The sequence below is a fragment of the Megascapheus bottae genome, chromosome 10 (assembly GCF_031878675.1).
Source record: "Megascapheus bottae isolate mThoBot1 chromosome 10, mThoBot2.hap1, whole genome shotgun sequence".
In the NCBI taxonomy this organism is placed as follows: Eukaryota; Metazoa; Chordata; class Mammalia; order Rodentia; family Geomyidae; genus Megascapheus; species Megascapheus bottae.
The window spans coordinates 12,048,405-12,065,710 of NC_143518.1; the positions used below are offsets into that span (position 1 = coordinate 12,048,405).

The following is a 17,306-nucleotide window of genomic DNA, read 5'->3' on the forward strand; positions in this document are numbered from 1 at the left end:
ATTATAAAATGTAGGTATATACATATTATATATAAACTCTATACAATGTTACTTTTATTATATATGTTCATTATATGTTATTTCATGTCTATATCGTTAAGACAAAGTTTAATTGATAAATTTAGAGATTAATAGCAATTCTAATAATCAAACAGAACAAGTGAAGCAACATACTCTTATGAGATAAATAAATGTGATTTCTATCTTAAAGTATCTTGCATTGTACTCATTACTTTGTGCTGGAGGATGATACAATGCCTCCTTGATGACATGCAGTTTGTTGAATAATATAGGTGCTATGAGGTAATAAGATGCTATTGACCTGCTTAGGTTAAAGCTATGAAGTGTTAATTTCTGGGATTTATTATTAAATATTTTTAGACTGTAAATGATTATAAAACTATGGATAAAGGAGGCTACTATATACTCCACAGAATGAAAAGCAGGGTTTCCATCACAGACTGGTATGCCAGTGTTCACAGAACATGATCCACAATTTCCAAAAGGCAAAAGCAATTAAAATCATCAGATAATTGGATAAACCAACATAGTACATACATTCAATGAAATTATCATTCATCATAAGGGGAAGGTAATTTTAACGTGTGTAGAAAAATGGATTCACTTTGTAAACATTATGCTAACAATGACGTTAAAATATAAATGTTGCACAATCCCATTTATATGAGTCTCTAAAGGGATCAGGTTCATAGAGACAGATAGTAGAATAGCAATTATCAGGAGGCAGGGAAGAGAAAGGGAAGAAGTGAGAGCAATTGTTTAATAGGTACAGAGACAGATATCAGAATAACATTTACCAGGGGCCAAGGAAGAGGAAGGGAAGAATAGAGAACAATTTCTTAATGCTTACAGAATTTCAGGCTTGCAAGATGAACAGTGCTTGCTCATGGTAGTAAAACGTGAATGTATTTAACAGAACAAATAGAGCTGCTATTAGTTAAAATGAGGATCATGGTTTGAAGCCAGCCTGAGCAGAAAAGTCCCTGTGAAATGCTTATTTTTCATTAATCACTCAAAAACCAGAAGTGGTGCTGTGACTCATATGGTAGAGTACTAGCTGGTAATGTTGGATGTAAATATTAAAAAAAATGCTTGATATTATTAGAGTTACCACTCTTTCTCAGGCCCTGTTACTTAAATGTAGGAAACAGCATTCCCATATACCTACATTCAAGATATGTCTTTGCATAGAAATACTATGTATCTCTTGCCACATCTAGAATTCCAGTTCCAAATCATATACAATTCATTTTTACATTCCCATTTTGTACTTTAAACAATTGCCTTTGCTGATACTAAGAAACATACTGGTACTGATATCATCAATAATTTTTTTTCTTTGCCAGTCCTGGGGCTTGCACTCAGAGCCTGAGCACTGTACTTGGGCTTTTCTCAAGGCTAGAGCTCTACTACTTGAGCCACAGCACCACTTCCGGCTTTTTCTATATATATGGTACTGAGGAATCAAACCTGGGTCTTTGTGTATGCTAGGCAAGCACCCAGACCCACTAGGCCAAACTTCCAGCCCTATGGTCAATATTTTTTACGTATAGCTTCTCACTATGTAACCGATTTTCCAACCCTGCCAATCTGGCTCCTAACACCTAGTTCACAAGGCTGCTTAGCACCAAGCATGAGGGTGAACTCAAGAATATCAGGAAAGGAAAAATATAAACAGTGCTTAATCTTTTAAAAATGATTTATATTGCTGCTGGTGGGGAAGAGATTACAAAAGAGTAAAGTGGCTCAGGTTTGGGGATATAACACTTGTCTAACAAATATAAGTCTTGGGTTTTGTCCCTATTCCTGAAGGCAAAAAAAAATAAGATGAATCAGAATAACCGGGAAGTCACTTGTTCACCAGGTAAGATGAGAAAAACAATAAGAGATAAAGCATGGAAGAGAGCTATACAAGTGCATAATGGGTTGGCTGCTGGGGGTGAGGTGAGAGGGCAAAGGAGGCATAATGATGCTTTCTAGGGTCTGACTTGGCAATAGCTGATGGGGATTAGGACAGAGGAAGGAAGATAAATGACATTAAGAGCATATTATAGACTATTTAAGACTTCTAAAATTTAATGGACAATGCCAGGTAAGCAGTAAACATTAACGTCATCACCATTCACAGGCATTTATTTTATTTCATGGAACTAAATGAGATCTGAGAAGGAAAGAATGGGCCTGGGTTCTCTCTGTCTTTTAGTTTTTTCTCTTAAGGCAGACACTCTAACTCTTGAGCTACAGCTCCAAGTTTGGCTTATTGATGGTTAAGGTAATTTCTTGCCCTGGCTGGCTTTGAACTTGGATATTCAATTTCAGCCTCCTGAGTCACTAGATTATAGTTAAGAGCTTAAATCCTATTCTCTCTTCTTTTTTTTTTTGGATGGATAATTGTTTTCCTTTTATTTTTTATTATCGAGGTAATGTATAGAGGGATTACAGTTACATTCTCCAGATAGTGGGTGCATTACTTCTCACACATTGATACCCCTTCTCATGTTTTTGTCCTTATTTCTCTCCCCCTATCCCTTCTCAGTCATCTTGCTCCCTCTTTTCCCTTTCCTATTTCAAATAAACAAGTAAACATATGTACAATATACCGGGTAACAAAGTCAGATACAGTAACAATATGAGATTAACCAAAGGACAACAAAGGAGAACAGAAATAACATAGTACATTAAGAACAACAATCACTCAAGATAAAGCTCTTGTTTACATATCCTGTAGATCCTTTCATTTAGCCTCATCCTATATGACCTCATGTATCTAGAGTTTGCGCTATTGTAATTCTCTGTTAGGAGTGTCCTAGATGTGTACTAATTATTGCAAATGAGGGAAACCATTGAGCCTATGTTTGTGTCTAAATCCTATTTTTTATCTTCAATTTTCTTTACTCATTAGCAAACACTTCAGATTTTTTCCAATTATTGATTTGTAAAAATCTGTTTACCTATCTTTTTAAACTATCAAGACTTTGACATCTTTAAGAAATTCTTCTACCCCTTCATTTTCACATCAAATACCTCTTGCCATGCTTTTCATTTACATCCATCTTCTCTTTCCCCAAGGCTTTTTTACTATTTGGGACTTGTTCTTTCACCCAACCTTCTGTTGTTTTTAAAAATATTTTGTTTTTGTTGTTTGAGTTTGTTTCTGCTGTTCTGGAAGCTTCTGCATAAGCTTTGGTTTATTTTTATTTTTAAAAGAATCTGCATTTATTGCCATTAGCACAGAATCTGCAAATTAATTTCCCTTAGTTATAGCATTTTAGGCATCCTCAGGAGGACAAAATCTTGCCAAGACTAGAAAAAAATGCTGTGTGTGGAAGTTTCTATTTGAAAATAAAGCTAAATTCACACTTTGCATAATCTTGAACATATGTCAAAAACACCCAAAAAAATCTTTCATTGCTGGGGGTGGGGGGAAGGGAAATGGGGACCAAGACATGTGAAAGGGTATCAATGTATGGGAATTAATGCACCATCTATCTGGCAAATATCATGTAACCCTTCTATTAATTACAATAAAAATATATGAAAAAAAAAGAAAAAAAATCTTTCATTGCTTTAAATACAACCTTGCTTATCATGATTAGAGAGTAGAAGGCCTTTGGGAAAGACCCACTGTGTTTTTCTGAGGCATCATTCAGGTACTGTTTATTTGTTGAAATACAAGGAAACTGGTGTCTGACCCTTCCTGCTTCTCTGCTGATAGAAGCTGCTCAGTGATAGATGCCTCTGTAACTCATGTGTGTTACTGCTGGAGTCCAATGCAAACCCCAGTATATTTCAGCCATGGCCATTTCCTGAACTACTGAATGCATAAACTTTAAAATTCTTCTTTGAAATTTATAGAAGTTGTACTATATTCTCACCTGTTGAAATTGGTAACTTATATGTCTGGTTGTGCATTTCAAGAAAAGAAACCATGAAGACACAGTCCCATGAATTCTGTACCGTAAGTTTCCATTTGCGGTTGGCTTAAGTGCACATTCCTTTCTTACAGAGAAAAAATATTCTAGTGTGAAAATACAGTTATTCACAAAAATTATTCACATGCCAGACCCCCGGTGTATGTTATTTTCTGGCTAATTTTCTAGTTAATGAAAAGAAGATTTGGAAGTTAATATACATCTTTTTCTTCTTTCTTTCTTTTTAGTCTTTTTTTCCTTTTTGTATCTTTTTCACATCAGATGGGTAATGTGCCCACGTCGTAACAAGGTTTAAGGGAGGCACCTGTCACGCAGGTGCGTGATAACCCAATCATCATGCTTATGAACCGGTAAAGGATCATTAATACACATCTTACACTAAAATGGTTTCAGATACCTACAATAATTTGCCTAAGTCAACCCACCAATACAAGTAATGTGTATGTGCCTTATAGAGAAGAATCCGTGTAGATATTAGACTTACCAATGTTGTACATCGGGTCTAGAACAATGTCTACTAAAATTCCCATGACGTCATGGACAACTCACTATGCTAGGAAAAATAAATATCTCAAATAGTCTTTGGGGGAAATATATGTTTAATATTTGCTGAGTTGTATCTTAGCAGCAGAACAAAAAATACATATGCTATTTAAGACTTTCTATATGCTTCTTTGCCCAATATAAAAATGACATGAGCTTGAAAAATAGAGCTCTATGTTTAGTCTTTTGAGGAACTGCCATACTGCTTTCCACAGTGGTTGAACGAGTTTGCACTCCCACCAACAGTGTAGTAGTGATTCCTCCTGGCCACATCCCCTCCAGCATCTGTTGTTATTAGATTTCTTGATCCTGGCCATTCTAACTGGAGTGCGGTGGAATCTTAGAGTTGTTTTGATTTGCATTTCTTTTATGACCAGAGATGTCGAGCATTTCTTCATGCGTCTATAGGCCATTTTTATTTCTTTTTCAGAGAAGACTCTCTTTAAGTCTTTAGCCCATCTTTTAATGGGAAGGTTGTTTCTTTGGAGATTAGTTTTGGAGTGATTCAATTTTTTGAGCTGTTGATATATTTTAGATATGAGGCCTTTGTCAGTTGTAAGGTTAGTGAGGATTTTCTCCTACTCTGTAGGCTTTCTAGTTAATTTGCTAGCTATGTCCTTTGCCATACAGAAGCTCTACAGGTTAATGTAGTCCCACTTATCCAGACTTTCTCTGATTTGTTGTGTTTCTTGGTTCTTAGTAAGAAAGTTTCGACCTGTGCCAAGGAGAGCTAATGTATCTCTTATTCCTTCTTGTAAAGTTTTCAGTGTATTGGCTTTTATCTCGAGGTCTTTGATTCATTTGGAGTTAATCCTAGTGCAAGGTGACAAAGAAGGATCCAACTTTAGTTCTCTGCAGGTGCTTAACCAGTTCTGCCAGCATCATTTGTTGAAGAGGCTGTCTTTCTTCCATTCTATTTTTTTTTGCTCCCTTATCAAGGACATGCTAAATCCACTAGCATAACGATGTTCATTGCAGCACTATTTACCATAGCAAAGATACGGAACCAACCCAGATGTCCCTCAGTTGATGAGTGGATCAACAAGATGTGGTATTTATATACAATGGAATTCCATGCTGCTGTAAGAAAGAACGACATCGTCCCATTTGTAAGGAAATGGAAAGACTTAGAAAAAATCAGATTAAGTGAAGTAAGCCAGACTCAAAGGAACATAAGTTCAATGGTTTCCCTCATTTGTACTAATCAGTAGAAACCTTGGGCTCTCCTAGCAGAGATTCACAATAGAACAAAATCTAGATACATAAGGCCATATAGTATGACGCTATATGTAAGGACCTCCAGGATATAGAAACAAAAGCCAAATAATAAGTGATTGTTGTCCTTAATGTACTATGTTATCTCTCATCTCTTTTGCTGTCCCTTGCTTATCTCATATTGTTACAATATTTCACCTTGTTATCTGTTATATTTTATATATGCTTAATTGGTTATTTGAAATAGGATAGGGAAGGGGGAAATCAAGATGAGCGGGGTGAGGGGAGTAGGGAAATGGGGACCATGACATGAGAAAGGGTATCAATATGATATTTGTGAATATATATCTGGTGAATATAATGTAACCCTTCTATTAATTACAATAAAAATATACGAAGAAAAAATAAGAGAAACAGACAAGCTTGTCTTTACACTGAACTTAGTACTCTTGAACATAATGAACTCTTGGTTTCATGAGCTATTAAGAAATAGCAATACTTGGCTGTGCTCTATAACTAGACTTTACAAAAGGTATGTAAGAATAGTCATACAAATGACCAAGGGGCTACTTAGGGAAATCTAACAAGATAGACCTCAGGATAAATAAAAACAAAACAAAACAAAAACATTAAAATAGTGGTGTTTAAATTGGAGTTAGGCAGATAGATGTGTTATACCTCAAAATTCTCTTCTTACCACTCCCCACAAAATGAAGAATGGGGGTAACAGTGTTTAAGAAAGTAATGTACTTGGGGCTGGGAGGGATAATTAGTGGTAGAGTGCTTGTCTAGCATGCACAAAGCCCTAGGTTTGATTCTTCGGTACCACATACTCAGAAAAAGTCAGAAGTGGCATTGGGGCTCAAGTGGCAGAACACTAGGCCTTGAGCAAAATATGTTCAAGGACAGTGCTCAGGCCCTGAATTCAAGCCCCAGGACTGGCCAAAATGATAATAACAACAACAACAAAAACAGCAACTCAGTACCTTATTTATGTAACTGGAACACCCCTTTCCCCCATTCATCACCTTTACAGTGAATTTAAAAAGAAAAAAACAACAAAAATCCTTTCTTTCTTGTTATGGACCATACAAATGAAACAATATGCTTTTTTTTCCTGCCAATACCAGGATTTGAATTCAGTCTCATATGTTTTTGTCTGGCTTGTTTATGGATGCCTAACACTTGAGCCATGTCTCCAAGCTGGCATTTTGGTAGTGAATAGGAGATGGAGTTTACATGTTTTTCTGCCTGTGCTGGCTTTGAACCAATGGTCCTCTCAGCCTCCTTAGTAGCTAGATTTACAGGCATTAGTCATCAGTGTTCATCTAAATAATATACATTCAAAGCATTCCAGAAGCAAAACTACAAAGTGTTAGTTATTTGATGCCAAGGTTAAAATGACTCTGATGGCACTCTTTACTCTAATTATAATTACCAAAAGGTTAAAAATAATAGAGCTTGTAGAGTCAATTTATAATCAGAGTTTGTAGAGACAAAGTAACAGGATAAAATATCTTATGTCATATTGATTCTGCCATAGCGAAAGTTTCACATTTCATTGTGCAGGCTGTCACAAAACCTATCTCAAGTCAGACTCATCAGAGATATACCTAGCTGAGCCTGCAGGAAGCCCATGCTCTTCTGAGCAAGAGACAATCTTAGTTTCTCATGCAAAATCCCTTAGGAAGACAGAAAAAACAAGTGGAGAATAAATTCAGTGTCTACTATGCTCAAAAATTGGAATTTTAGTGGCTGGGAGTTTGGCCTACTGGTAGAGTGCTTGCCTAGCATGCATGAATACCCAGGTTCAATTCCTTGGTACATACATAGAAAATGGTCAGAAGTGGTGCTGAGGCTCAAGTGGTAGAGCTCTAGCCTTGAGAAAGTCCAAGGACAGGTCTCAGGCCCTGAGCTCAAGCCTAGCAATGGAAAAGAAAATTGGAATTTTAAGCTATGGTACTTGTAGCATTTCTACAGTCTAGTACAAGGGGTGAGGGTATTATATAATTAGGGTCATTATTATTTCAGTGTCAGCCTAAAGAAACAAAGCAATTAGTAGAACACAAATGGGACAAATGGAATTTAATTTTGAAAAAGGACATTTAAAATACTAAAAATATCAAAATTAGGAGAATAGCAATGGAAATATTGACTAAAAAGAGGATTTAGTTTATTGGGCTAGATATAGATATCAAGCATTCACCTGTAAAAATGTCATCATTTTTTTTTTGCCGGTCCTGGGCTTGGGCTCAGGGCCTGAGCACTGTCCTTGGACTTTCTCAAGCCTAGAGCTCTACTACTTGAGCCTCAGCACCACTTCCAGCTTTTTTCTGTGTATGTGGTACCGAGAAATCGAACCCAGATCTTTGTGCATGCTAGGCAAGCATTCCACCACTAGGCCAAACTCCCGGCCCTCATCACTTTTTTTTAAACCACATACTTGAAGATCAAAAAACAATAAGAACAAAAAGAGTTTGACCAAAAGAAGTTCCATAGAGTTTCTGAGTTACTCCATGTTTGGTTGTCTAAGAAGCACAATAAAAGGGAAGCTTATGTGAATGACCTGGATAGTAATCCACAGCCACTTTCAGCTCTGCCTGGGCTGTGTTGAGGCACTGTTAGGAAGGAGCGTATCTTGCTGTCAAAGAGCAATGTATTCTGACACATATCAGCCTTCCGACTTACTGCAGCCTTTTGATGGCACTGACTGTGGCATCTGCTGACCTGGGTTAGAAAGTGACCTGCAGAGAGAACCCCACTGATAGCCCTGGTCTATGGTAGCATTGCTACACAGAGAGAGATTGGTTTGGAGTGGACGAAACAGATGGACCTCTCACCATGCTTTGTGGTACTAGTTCTTACTGGGCTGTAGCCCACCATGACAGAATGAAATAAAACAGAAAGCCACCAAGTAATCAGTTCTCTCAGGGAAGTCTGACAGATGAAACTGTTTGCAAACCTTGTCTCCCATCAGAAGCAGATGCTATGGAATTTCTTCACTTTTTTTTTCCTCATTAAGCCCAAAGAGTTCGGCATTTATTCTGTCTATATTGAGCAATGCAACATCATGAACTAGTTAGTCTTTAGACATTCAGCCTCCATTGCTCCCCCTCCAAGGCCTAGAGATAACAGTTTAATCAGTAAGAATCCCCTCTGTTTCATGAAGATTAAAAAAAATTACGTTTGAGAACAAATATGGAGTTGTCCTCTAGAAGCATTTCTACATCTAGGAAACAGCAAATGAGCTGAGCTAATTTTTCATATCCAGCAGTTTCTTAATTGTTTTTATAAGGCTTTTTTTTTGTCCAGAACGCATTTAATTTGGAAGCATTCCCAAGACGTGTAAAACTGAGTGCCAACGTCTTTCTTTAAGCACAAATTGGATTTAATAGTGTTTAGATTGAACCCGGGCAATTTTGTTATTTCTTCTCACATAAATTCTCACTACTCATGCTGAGGAAACCTCTAGTCAAGTGACACTTATTATAGCTTTCCTCAATCAATTAAACAATATTTATTGAGTTCCTACTATGTGTGGAGCACAGCAGCAAGCGTTTGAGGAATGCAAATGCATATTGTATACTATTCTGTTTCCCTAGCTTGTACAAGTAGGCAGGGCTAGGATCTGTGAGGAAAAAAGATTCTCATAGAAAGTTAATATCGAAGGGGTTTGAGGATATGAGCATTTCATCCTGTGCTTGATTTCTGTGATCCTTTCTATAGCTTTCCTTCTTTTGGGCATCTTCCTGGGCTTGTTCTTTGTTAGTGAGGGCGCTTACCGATTTCCTGCATCTCTTGTCAGAGTTTGGAACAATTTTGATCCTGTATATTTTGTAGAAGGGTAAATGCCTAGTTCCTGATTTCCATACTCTAGAAAGAGGTGAAAACACAATTTTAATTAAATATATCAAACAAATTGGAACAATGTTAGTCCTTTATATTTTGTGGAAGGGTAAATGTATAGCCCCTGATCTCAATACTCTAGAAAAAGAGGTTAAAATACAGCTTTGATTACATATATCACTTATTATATACAAAATCTATTTAGGTAGTCATGCACCACATAACATTTCCATCAGTAACATAGCTCATGTATTACAGTTATTTTATAAGATTTTAATGGACCTACCTGGAAAATTTCTATTGCATAGTGACATTTTAGTATGAACCAGTATGTGTGTGTTTGCTTGCATATGTTTGAGTGATGATGATGTCAACAAACTCATTGCTCTGTTGATCTTTGTGTGTTTATGTTTGTGCCAGTCCTAGGTCTTGAACTCAGGGCCCAAGTGCTCTTTCTGAGCTTTTCTGCACAAAGCTAGTTCTCTACTACTTGAACTACATCTCTCTCTCTCTCTCTCTCTCTCTCTCTCTCTCTCTCTCTCTCTCTCTCTCTCTCTCTCTCTCCCTCTGTGTGTGTGTGTGTGTGTGTGTGTGTGTGTGTGTGTGTGTGTGTGTTTAACTGGAGGTTAAGAGTCTCATGGACTTTCCAAGTTGGTTTCAAACCTCTAGCCTTACATCTCAGCCATGTGAGTAGCTAGGAGTGCAGGCATAGCCACCTCGGCATGGCAACACAGCTAATCTTATAAAGTATTGCACATACAATATGCATGTGCATAATATATCATAATGATGATAAATGGTGGCTACTGGTGTGTATGTACATGATGCTCAGGTTAAAACCAAGGGAAATATGCCTGCAAAAATATTCCTTTTACTTAAAAAAATGTTAGTGTACAACAGTATGCTGTGTTATGCAGGCAATAGGCTCATTCCTCTCATTTACCAATTCAGTTTATTCCATCAAGAAGCCATGATGAATAACAGACTTATACATCTAGATATTTGTTAATACCATGTGTACACAGTGCAACAAAAAACTAACTATGCATCACTCAAAATGCATCCCATCATGAAACAGTAGATGATCATGTTATATATGCAAATGTTTTAACATCTCATGAATTGACAACTACATGTACTATTTTTCAGGAAAAAAATAAAGCTTGAAGCTGGGGTAGGAGTCACCAGCCCTCATGTAGAGACCAAAGCCAATGTTCTTTAACTGGACCTAAGGCCAATATTATCCAGCTCCAAGTTTCAGGATCTTTTCCTAGTTTCAGGCTCCTTTATCAGCCCCATGAGAACCTTCTGTAATTTAGGGTTCCACATGCATGAACCTTTTCTGTACACATTGAGAAGAAAAATAGGACACTAGAAAGCATAAGCCTAGAGAAAAACCACTCTTATTACACAAGGAAATCCCAGAGTTAGAAGAAACCACGAAGATTACATCATCTTATTTCTAAAATAGCTAGCAAAAAAGGAGGAATTGGAGGTTGTGATTCAAGTAGTAGAGTACCAGCTTTGAGTGAAAAAGGTGAGAGTGAAGCCCCAAATTCATGCCCTGAAATTGGCAAAAATAAAAGAAGATAAAAGAGAATACAGTAAATCGTTCCAACCCTGTAAGGGTCATCTGTACACCAATAGTACTTAAATGTATATTTCTGGATATGCCTTCTTTGCTCATGCTCTAGACTTACATTTTCCTGTCCATCCAGTATCTGGATATATAATACATAGATAGCACACAAGTCTCCCCCACAGTCTGCTCCTTCTCTCATGGTTCTAATCCCAGATAGGGGCACTGGCATTCATCTTCAGAGATGGATCTGTGATTCTCTTCTCACTTCTGTTTATATTGATTGCATCACTGAACCCCTTCAGCGATATCACCAAAACACATTCCAAATTAGGAACATATCTCTCCATGCCAGCCCTGGCAGGCTCATCCACATTACTCTCACATCTTGTCTTTTGCTAAAGTGGTCTTCTTTCTTCACTCTTGCTACTTTCATTTGCTTGTCCAGCCAGCTGCCCCTGTGGACTTTTGTAAGCAACGTAGTATGTTGACCTTCCCCCCTCTCACCAGGCTTCCTCTCACTCTTGGGATAAAACACAGATTCTTTCCACATAAAAACTATTGTGAATGTTTTTTCCTTCCAACTTTCAAACCTACTCCGTATCACTTCTCTCACATAGAATTTTTCAGGCACATAGGAGATGAACTATGATGACTCCATGTACATGTTATGTTCTTCTTTGGGGGTTTTTATACCCTATCTTCCTTCTATCTACAACTCTATTCTTTTGGATTCTTCAGTGTCATCAGTTGATCTTTGTTTAAGATCATCTCAGAGAAGCCAGCCTTAAAATTCCTTTCCTTGATCAGCTTCACTGTTTCAAGTAAAATAGTTATTACCCATTTGCATGTGAGCATTTTCCCATCCTCCCATTTCCCTGCTCATAGAGCAACCTACAAGATTGGGACCCTATCTTTGTTCAATTTCAATATCCCAATGGCTACAACAGCTACTGGTTCATCAGGATGGTTAGGAAACAGGAAACAGATGAATGAGGTTGGGCTTATGTTCTAAAGTAAGGAGAAAGCACCTATTCATTTTCCATATATACCATCCTTCTGCATGACATCAGCCTTTGTTCCAATTCAGCTCTTCTCTGACATCTTAGCACTGTCCCTGTGAGTGGGACTTCTGCGAAAATGACTAGGAAGTTTGAAACCTATTCATGCTGAGAGAATGTTATGAAATGCCTTTCAAGTAAAAGTTTAGTCAATGAAGTCTGTGACAAGATCACTGCAGGATACCATTTATATAAATCACAGAATAAACAGAATAAATAAGATTAGTCATGGTTTTATAACTCCCATAATAAAAGCAGATCAATGCAAATATGACATATTTTTGCAAAAATCTCTACCACAATGACCTTCATTGTATTAATGATGTTTTCTGAAGAGTTATTTGTTACAGCTTGGTGATTGGAATAGTTTTTCTCATAAAAGATATGACTTTTATTTCCCTCACTGCCGTTTAATTATTTTAGGCTTACTGTAGTGTGTATAATGATAAAATTTATAATTCCAAAAAGTTATTTGTTACAATGTCTTATGAATCATAAAGGCCAAAATATATTTATAATGAAAACTAACTCTAAACAACACAAAAAAGGAAGCAAGCGGTATACAACACAATAGGAAATAATTTAAAATGTGAGTAAATAAATTTTATTGATGCTTATCTTATATGTTGACTAATTTAGTGGAAGCTTCATAGCATTAACTTCCTATTTAGCTGGTTATGGATATATATATATATATATGTATATACACACACTATTTGCACTGGTTTATGAAGTATGGATTTAACTTTTCAGGAAAGATGAATTTTTATTAGTAAATGCCCACATGAGATAATTTTTCTCCATAAATCAAAACATTTTGTTCTTCAATGTTCAAGCTCATTTTTCCCTTATAATATGAAAGCATTCAAGAGGAAGTTTCCATTAAAATGAAAAATAACATCCCATCTAGTATGCAGTGAAATGGGGGAAATTGGAAATTGAGAGTGAATGTAATTCTTTATGAACTAATCCAGCTATACTATGATTAGGAAATGGTGGTGAAGTCATTTTAAGATCCAGTAACGATGCCCTGAGTCACAAACAACTTGACATAGTAATAAATAATACCCTGATGAACAAAAGACCAGAAGCAAAAATTAATTGCTACATTTTTCCACTATGTTTACAGCAATGTCTTTTGAGAATTTCTCCTTATTTTATCTACCCCCTCCTACAAGTGAACTGAGACACAACTCATGTAGAAGTCAATTTTTATTTCTGAAAAATGCTTTATTGTATCTCTAGGGAACATACAGCAGTGCTTTGGCATGATTCAGCAATGGGTCGTGTAGATTTATCTGCTTTTTTTTTTTTTTTTTTTTTTTTTTTGGCAAATCCTGGCCTTGAGCTCAGAGCCTGAGCACTGTCCTTGGACTTTCTCAAGGCTAGAGTTCTAACACTTGAGCCTCAGCACCACTATTTCTGGCTTGTTTTTTTCCTATGTATGTGGTATCCAGAAATCAAACCTGGTCTTTATGCATGCTAGGCAAGCACTCTAACACTAGGTCAAACTCCGGGCCCGATTTACCCACTTTTTGCCTGTGGTAGTTGAAGCCAGATCTGTGTGTGCTTTGACTCTCTTCCTTTGGGAATCATAGCTCTCAAGCCCACCAGGTGAATCTGCTGTAAAAACACACAGCACAAGCCAAACTTACAACGGCATTGGAGATGGGAAGCAATGGCTTTCCCCCATCAATTCTTCAATAATTCTTTGTGAGAGGCATCCTGTGTGTCTAGAAGCTCAGGAATGAAAGTAGTAATGCATATTGGATGGGTTTATTTCTGTTTCTTTTCGTAGTTCCACTCTCAGAGGGAATATGAATAGATGAACTCCCAAGTTAGACTGTGTGTGTGTGTGCGTGCGTGTGTGTGTGTGTGTGTGTGTGTGTGTGTGTGTGTGTGTGTGTGTGTGTGTACATACATGCCAGGTGTGGAATCTAGTTCCCCTATCTCAGAATCCTGAAACATTTCAAGAGATAGTCAAGCCTATTTTCTGTTTTTAAAATAAATATCACTATTATTATTATTATTATTTCTTCCAGTGGATGGGACCCACAGCCTTGTCTTGCCCATGCTAGTTAAGAGAGCCACACTGAACTTTACCAAGCTATGGCAGGTGTTGGGATAAAGTAGTGGCAAGATATAGGTTTCAGTTCATACTGATCTTACAGCTCAGAGGGGAGTGGTATTATAAGTGGAGGAGTATCATGAAGAGAATGTGTCAAAGAAATATTAAATGCTATGAAATAATAAATTAGGCATGTCAAAACATGTTTTGGGTCCGGACAAAAGTCCTAAAAGGTTTTCCTGATGAAGATTTTTTAAATAGAAAATGTTTCATGAATTTGCATGTCAAACTTGCATAGAGACCAGGCAATCTCAGCATTTCTCCAATTTTAGCATAGGTACTGTTGAAGACAGAACATAATAAAGTTATTTTGTAGACCTTAAGGGAAGTGTTGGTGAAGTGAAGCAGGCAGAGTTTACAGATTGAAGGATTAGGCCCTTGAAATTATGTGGGATGGGAATGAACATAGAACTTTCAAGGTGAACTCTAGGATATGGAAACAGAGGGTTTATAGTGTGCGATTGTTGTTCTTAATGTACTAAGTTATTTCTCTTTTCTTTATTTGTCCTTATGGTTGATCTCACATTGTTACTGTATCTGACTTTGTTATTGTATATACCTGTATTTGTTCATTTGAAATAGGGAATGGAAGGGGGCAACAAGATGATTGGAAGGGGAATGGGGACAAAAACATGAGAAGGGGTATCAATGTGTGAGAAGTAATGCACCTACTACCTGATAAATATGATTGTAAACCCTCTCTATATTATCCCGACAATAAAATTTTAAATAAGAAAAGAAAAAAAGAAATTCCAAGGTAGCAGGACAATCAATCATTTTCAATTTTCACCAGCATGCAGACTCTAACAGTCTAAGATTAACTCTGAAGCTTTATAGTAGCAGGTGAAAAATAAAAAGATTGAAATTGGCATTCCTGATCTTTATCTGCCAGGAATGTTTCTTTTTTTCCCATATATTTTTTATTGCAATTAATAGAAGAGTTACATTATATTCACCAGATAGAAGGTGCATTTCTTCATATATATTGATACCCTTTCTCATGTCTTGGTCTCCATTTCCCTCCCCCCACCATTGACCCTCATCTTATTTTCCCCCTTTCCATATCCGATTTCAAATAAACATATATGTATATATACAATATATCACATAACAAGGTAAAATACTGTAATAATATGAGATAACCAAGGGACAGAAAAAGAGGTGAGAAATAACATATTACATTAAGGACAATAATCACTCATTATATGGCTTTTGTTTCTATATCCTGGAGGTCCTTACATTTAGTGTCATAGTATATGGCCTTATATATAAGTTTTGTTCTATTGTAAATCTCTGCTAGGAGAGCCCAAGGTTTCTACTGATTGTGACAAATGAGGAAAACAATTGAGCCTATGTTCTTCTGAGTCTGGTTTACTTCACTTAATATGAGTTTTTCTAAGTCTTTCCATTTCCTTACAAATGGGGCCATGTCGTTCTTTCTGACAACAGCATGGAATTCCATTGTGTATAAATGCCACATCTTGTTGATCCACTCATCAACTGAGGGACATCTAGGTTGGTTCCATATCTTTGCTATGGTAAATAGCAATAGTGCTGCAATGAACATTGTTGTACTGGTGGATTTAGTATGTCTTTGTTTCTGAACGATTGGGTAAATGCCAAGCAGTGGAATTGCTGGGTCATAGGGGAGTTCTATGTTTAGTCTTTTGAGGAACTGCCATACTGCCTTCTATAGTGGTTGAACGAGTTTGCACTCCGACAAACAGTATAGTAGTGATTGCTCCTGGCCACATCTCCTCCAGCATCTGTTGCTATTAAATTTCTTGATCCTGGCCATTCTAACTGGAGTTAGGTAGAATCTTAGAGTTGCTTTGATTTGCATTTCTTTTATGGCCAGAGATGTCGAGCATTTTTTCATGTGTCCATAGGCCATTCTAATTTCTTCTTCAGAGAAGACTCTCTTTAAGTCTTTGGCCCATCTTTTAATGGGATGGTTGTTTCTTCGGAGAGTAGTTTTGAGGTGATTCAATTTTTTGAGCTGTTGATATAATGTAGATATGAGGCCTTTGTCAGATGTATGGTTAGTGAAGATTTCCTCCCACTCTGTAGGCTTTCTAGTTAATTTACTAGCTATGTTCTTTGCCATACAGAAGCACTGTAGTTTAATGCAGTCCCACTTATCCAGTCTTTCTCTGATTTGTTGTGATTCTTGGTCCTTATTAAGAAAGTTTTGACCTGTGCCAATGTATATCCTATTCCTTCTTGTAAAGTTTTTGGTGTATCTGCTTTTACCTCGAGGTCTTTGATCCATTTGGAGTTAATCTTGGTGCAGGGTGACAAAGAAGGATCCAACTTTCGTTGTCTGTAGCTGCTGAACCAGTTCTGTCAGCACCACTTATTGATGAGGCTCTCTTTTTTCCATTCTACATTTTTTGTTCCCTTATCAAAGATTAGGTGGCCATAGGTCTGTGGGTTAATATCTAGGTTCTCAGTTCTATCCCATTGGTCTTCAGGCTTGTTCTTGTGCCAGTACCAAGCTCTTTTGATCACTATAGCTCTGTAATAGAGTCTAAAGTTTGGTATTGAAATTCCTCCTGATCTGTTCTTTCTGCTAAGAATTGTTTTTGCTATACAGGGTCTTTTATTATTCCATATGAAATTTTGGATCGACAAGAGTATTTCTAACCATGATTCCCTTAGCCTCAAAAATAAGTGCTTTAGACACTCATGTTGATAACGACACATATTTCCCCTCTAATAATAGCATCTATCACTCTACTTGCTTTCTCTCCCTTTTAATATTTTTCCTCTTGGAACAATGAAGGAATCCTCACTTCTATTTACTTTTCCATTCTCTCCAATGTTCACACTTCCATAATTGAGTTTTCAAACCTATGTCATCTCCATTCTTTTTCATGTCCCTTCCTCCCAGCCTTCCTCTTATCATACCTTTGTCTGATTATTATAATAGCTCTGTGGGTATCCATCTGCTCCCTGCTAATTCATTTTCTGTATGAGAA

The 17,306-nt window shown here is 36.9% G+C and overlaps 1 protein-coding gene and 1 non-coding gene across 2 annotated transcripts in view; both read right to left on the bottom strand.

Moving 5' to 3' along the window:
* Pld5 (phospholipase D family member 5) overlaps positions 1-17,306 on the bottom strand; it is a 241,380-nt gene that overhangs the window by 177,125 nt on the left and 46,949 nt on the right. The window lies entirely within an intron of this gene.
* LOC150057603 (small nucleolar RNA U13) lies at positions 4,209-4,312 on the bottom strand. The gene has a single exon (XR_016536924.1). It is a non-coding gene; the product is annotated as a small nucleolar RNA U13 (small nucleolar RNA).